At 40.4% G+C, this 6,000-nt stretch overlaps 1 long non-coding RNA gene across 1 annotated transcript in view; it reads left to right on the top strand.

Moving 5' to 3' along the window:
• The first annotated feature begins 848 nt into the window (after positions 1-848).
• The window catches only part of LOC129647722 (uncharacterized), a 33,045-nt gene continuing 27,893 nt past the window's right edge, over positions 849-6,000 (top strand). The window contains exons 1-2 of the long non-coding RNA XR_008712459.1: positions 849-978; positions 4,522-4,739. This is a non-coding gene — a long non-coding RNA (uncharacterized LOC129647722). The remainder of the gene's footprint in view (positions 979-4,521; positions 4,740-6,000) is intronic.

Raw genomic sequence — 6,000 nt, 5'->3', positions numbered from 1 at the left:
CCACAGGCCCTACCAACTGTTACTGACTGTGCTTATAACATCTCAGTAAAAAATCTTAAAGACATTGAATTATTTATTTATATTATATCTCCCCAAGTGCTCCCTTAACATGTAATTCTTTCATAGAGTAATATGCATACAACATCTTTGTGCGATCTGGAATTTTATGCAGTGTTGAGTAATAAAGAGTGACTGATTTTTTTTTTTTTTAAGAGTGAGGAAGTTTTGGTGTTTGAGTGCTGACAGCTTTCCTGCCTCACCTCTACATCTTTCCCTCGGCTTTAAGAATGCCCTCACTTCTTTGACCGTGGTGTGAAGAAAGTTCAAACCATGCCAGCCCCCATCAGTGCCTGTGGGACCCTCACCTCAGTCTTACTCCTTAGCCACGTTTAATAAACTCCCATGGCAGACACCTTTCCTTGCTCTCATAAGTCATTTTTGGACCAGCTTGGGAGCCAGCCCTGCTCTTTCCGGGGGTATTCACTGTGATGAATAAACCTTCGTTATATTCTCTTGTGTATATCATCAGTCTCAACATGTGAACCAGATTGCGAGCATATGAGTCCATCCTGCCTCTGAAAGGTGATCACAACACCCATTCAATATGTGACCTTCCCACAGACAGAAGTTAACTGCTGAACGTAGAAGGATCTGTTTGTTTGTTTGTTTTAATACAGTGTACATTTTGTCTGTGATTTCTTTAAGACCCTGGATGCCCTGTGGACCAACAGCTCTGTAATAGGCCAAAAAGAACTAGATATTGATATGATTAAGAATATCAACAGCAGGGACAGAGGTTAGGATGAGAACTTGAAGGGCTATTAAGTCTCATTTCTTCAGGGCACAAGTTGGTCTCCAGCTGGGATCAGAAATTTTCCCTAGTGGTGTAGCACTGCCTAATTAGCTGCATTAGGGAAGATTCTGCCTTTCTCTGAGCACTGGCCTCAGTTGGAGACAGGAAACTCACCTACTTCAGTGGTAAGGCTGGAATACTTAATTAATTAATGATTGCAGCATATTTATGATTTTGGGATGAAAGGGCTTTAGGAGTGAAAATATTACTATATTTCTTCCTATTGCTACTGGGAAACATGGGTCACTTTTGGCAAATTAATGAATCCAAATTAAATACATTTTTTTTTACCCAAAGATTGGTAAATTGTGAATACCTTCAGAATCTCTTTCCTCTCTGTTAATCTTAAAAGCTTGGATCAGTTTTGTAAAGTATGACATTTTTACTATAGAATTTGATGCTCTTGGAATAAAGCTTCACTGTAAGAGTACATGCTTGTCTTACAGTAAGCACTGTTATTTACTATAAGTGAATGTGGAGAGGAAAATGGAGAAAGAGCCTGGATCCAATAATAAAAATCCTCTGTTCCTATAGATAAAGGCTCAAAGTAATGATGACTTGACAGATCGACATTAGGAGATAAGTCTAACTGGTATTAAGTCAGAAAATCTCTCTCTTGGTTTTCTATAAAGTAAGTGTGGTGATAGTAGGAAAGAGCTCAACTAAATCACTGAAGAAATAAAGGTGAGCAGGGATAGATCCAATACAAGCTCTGGATTCATAACAAAGGCAGGTAGGGAAATAAGTCCTTAGGAAACAATGAAGGAAGAAATCAGGCAGTAGTTCTAGCACATGGAAGTATTAGCAGGATGGCAATAAGAATCATGCATACTCTTTGAAAAGGTGGACCACTTATATTGTCTTTCTTAATACTTCATAATGATCTTAAATAGAAAACAAAAAGAGTGTTAAAGTTTTTTTCTCCTTTTAAATTTTCTCTTAAGTGTCTCATCTCTGGTATATAAACTGATCTTCAAATCTCAACTACTTTATGACTGCACCAAACTGCAGAAAAAGAATTAAGTGTTCTACTCACTGCTTTCTCACGGAAATCTAGCATAGAAAATATTAGTGTATTTGCACTAGGCTACTTCAGTGAGTTTTAAATCATGAAATTAAAAGACACTTGCTCCTTGGAAGGAAAGTTATGACCAACCAAGATAGCATATTCAAAAGCAGAGACATTATTTTGCCAACAAAGGTCCGTCTAGTCAAGGCTATGGTTTTTCCAGTGGTCATATATGGATGTGAAAGTTGGACTGTGAAGAAAGCTGAGCGCCGAAGAATTGATGCTTTTGAACTGTGGTGTTGGAGAAGACTCTTGAGAGTCCCTTGGACTGCAAGGAGATCCAACCAGTCCATTCTAAAGGAGATCAGTCCTGGGTGTTCTTTGGAAGGACTGATGCTAAAGCTGAAACTCCAGTACTTTGGCCACCTCATTCAAAGAGTTGACTCATTGGAAAAGACCCTGATGCTGGGAGGGATTGAAGGCAGGAGGAAAAGGGGATGACAGAGGATGAGATGGCTGGATGGCATCACTGACTCGATGGACGTGAGTCTCAGTGAACTCCGGGAGTTGGTGATGGACAGGGAGGCCTGGCATGCTGCAATTCATGGGATCGCAAAGAGTCGGACACGACTGAGCGACTGAACTGAACTGAACTGAATACAAGAAAGGGACTTAGCAGGCAGAGGGCTCCAAATGTGTTGATCTACAGTGTGAAGCACAATTGATAAAAGACCCAGCAGAAGACAGCTTTAGAGAAAATGATAAGTACAGAAAGAAGACCATTTTCTAAAGTGCCAAAAGCAATTACCACTTTCACTTTGACCTTTGCAATTTTTGTAAACACTAATAGGAAGGAAATGCATGAACAAAAGCTTGCAGAGTAAGACTTGGGTCAGATAGGGAATTCAGTTAGAGAATAATCAACTATCAAGATGCTTTCTGGGTATTAGGAAATAGGATATTTCTTCTGAGATGGTTTTGTAATGCTCACTATCACTTGGCAGTTTAGGAGGCAGTTAGAGCCTATGTAAGAAAATGCTACTCATTTAAAAAAGGAGATTTCTTGCTCTTCTGCATTACTAAGACTCTGCCTCCATAAAACATGAAAAAGGTGGTACAATAATCTGGCTTATCCAATCAAAACCCTCCTTTAAGTATAAAGGAAATCTTCCCTGTGTAGAGGGCATTGTTATCAAGCAAAGTATTGACCCTTAAAAGCCCCAAGCATTTCTTTCTCCACAGAAATGATTTAGAATCCTCTCATATTTATGTTTGTACTTGTCTTAGTTTCTGTGTTGTCTACATATTTTCATTATGAAAAAGTATGAAACACTTGTATATGTAACATATTATGTATTTATGAGACTATCATGGATATGCATACACATATGTCTCTTTGGCCCAGTTAAAATTCAGGAAGTGATTCCCACATCTTGAACAAAGTATGTATGTTGGAGGTCATTTTTGAAGTTTAGCATTGAGCAGACTTTGTAGAGTGAGAATTTTCTATGTTTGGGAAAGAGAACAAGAAAATACTGTGAAAGAACCAACTAACCTACCATCCCATGAGTAATCCATAAAATCCTCTCAGACTCATTGGTTTACCTCACCTTCATTCTCAGTGTTTGAAAATATTTAGAAATGTACCAACTAATGCTTTATCAGTATTCAGTTTTATAGCCAGAACATGTGGGAGAAAGAATAGAAATCTAAGAGCCTAAGGAAAGAAGATTAAAAAGTAGCCTAGGCCAGGGTCTCTGTTTAACTCACTTTCTTATCTGTGGTTCAGGTCTGTCTTGTATGTTAGTCTCTCAGGCGTGTCCAACTCTTCGTGACATAGTGCATAGGGGCCTGACGGTCTCTTCTATCCATGGGATTTCCTAGGCAAGAATATTGGAGTGGGTTGCCATTCCCTATTCCAGGGGATCTTCCAGACTCAGGGATTGAACCCAGGTCTCCTGCATTGCAGGTGGATTCTTTACTATCTGAGCTACCAAGGAAGCTCTCAGATCTATTAAACACCTTTATATTTGGATAATGTCACCAGCATCTAAGAAAGCTGTGATCCTAAATTTCATGTAAGTCTTGGTGGGGGAATGGAACAGCGCCATCATGAAGGAATCTCCCATGATGGGAAGAAGTGAAAATAGGAATATGAGACATTTGGAAGAAGACAGTTAAGGATATAGGGACTCTAATATTAATAAAAGAAAAAAAGCTGATAGAAAAGACATTAATCACTGTTGAGAAAGCACTCCTTTATAATTATGATTATTTGCTTATTAAGCCCAGTCCATGAGATGGAATAAATAATAAATAGCATCCTTTAGAACCCTAGGAGAACTTTAGCCATCAATCTATGAATTAATCATCAAATATTTGTGAAGGAAACACATGGTCCTGCAAGGATTTTATAGTCTAGTTAGAAGAGATACACAAATAGTTATAGGCATTATGTGATAACTTCTAGGGGAAACTGAGTTTTTCAAATTAGCTCATACTACAATCCATGATGAATTTCATTAATTCAGCAGTTTTACTCCTTCCTACCTCTGCGTCATGACTCAGGGCATAAAACCAGTCATCTCTTCCATACACGAATGTCTGTAGACAGTTACTCATGGTGCTCACAAGTTGTTCATTCATGTTTTCTCTCCAGCTTCCTCAGTGATGCCTATGAGACTCTTGAAAAATACTCACCTCTTCAGTGGCTGCCAGTGTCCTCTATGAGATTGCTCGAACTTTGGATAACCACCATCCCTCCTTGTTCGAGTGCACAGGCTGCACAGTGTTTTGTAAAACAGTTGAGAAGAAGACACATTCCATGATTTGTGTCACTGGTGTTGCATTAGCCCCAGAAGCAGCGCTACTTGAATTGTAAGTATCATAAAACCATTCTTGAAAATGTTGCTTTCAAATTTTTGTTCTAACTGCTGTAAAGGTTTAGGGGGTTTCTGGTACCACTCGAGAACAGAATCAGTGTCACTACCTTTCTGGCTTATTGTTTTTCGTGTATTTTTATGTCCTAGATACTGTGTACCCTCCCTTCTTTTTTGATGCAAAATGAAACCCCCATGCGTCATGCAAAAAAAAAAATAAATATTGACTAAGTTGAATGGGATTGTGTCTCAACATCTACTCTCCCTCTGCCGTGCTTGGAAACAGCTGTTTCCTGAGTTGTCATGATACTAGCAAGGAGTTCAGGGGTGTGGAAACTTTTCTCTGGCCAGGGTAGTCAGAACAGGAAAGAAATAACAGGTGGCACTTGACCTCTGCTGTAAGAATAGTTAGAGTCCTATGGGGGTGGCTTTCCAAGTAGAAGAGTGGTATGGGGAGTGCTGTTGTGCCGTGCATCTCCCTGCTTCAGACCTGGGCACTCATGTCCTCACCACTAGGAGTGATTGACTGCTGAAACTCACAGCTGAGTCCAGGTCCAGGAATAGCCCTCAGCCCAAGGGACCTGTATCACCCAAGGTTATGGCCCCTTTCATGGGGCAGCCGCACCCAATGCCTGGTTAACGTGAAGGTACAAAGCCCAGTCAGTGTGACACCTCTCCAGGTCAGCCAGCTCTGAAGTTCCTCATGGATTTCATGGTGGGCGCTGTTGCAACAATGCCAGAGTTCACATTCTGCTTTTGCCAAGTCCTTCTCCCATCACTTTCTTACAGGTGTTCCACAGATCACTTCCATTAAAAATCCTGTAAGTAAAGCTCCGTGTCACAGTCACTTTTGTAAGAAACCCATCTAAGAAATGTGAGGAATAAAACAATGTTTTAGGGGACTCTGAATGTACCTGCTTGGCTAGAGTGGAAATTTCATGATGGGTGTTTTTTGGGGACATAATGCTCGGAAACAAAGTTTCCAGAGAGGTCCTTGAATGCTAGATTGTAGTGCTGGGACTTTAACAGACCAAAATCAGTAAACACCTGGCACGTGAGCTCACAGCAGCTTCTGCATCTCACATCTGGAGTGGACATCGGCAGCCAATGACCACTCTCTTCCCTACAGAATTCCAGTTGGATTGGAGAATCCTCCTCTAGACTGAGAATCAGTCTGAATCGTGTGTGAAGAAGCCTGCACCCGACATAGCAATACATTTTTAGGAGCAACTTAAGCGTCTGCCTCCCATGCGGGAGAC

Source organism: Bubalus kerabau, chromosome 3 (assembly GCF_029407905.1).
Source record: "Bubalus kerabau isolate K-KA32 ecotype Philippines breed swamp buffalo chromosome 3, PCC_UOA_SB_1v2, whole genome shotgun sequence".
NCBI classification, from domain to species: Eukaryota; Metazoa; Chordata; class Mammalia; order Artiodactyla; family Bovidae; genus Bubalus; species Bubalus kerabau.
The sequence above is the reverse complement of the archived record's forward strand: the minus strand, read 5'-3'. Positions and strand labels throughout refer to the sequence as shown.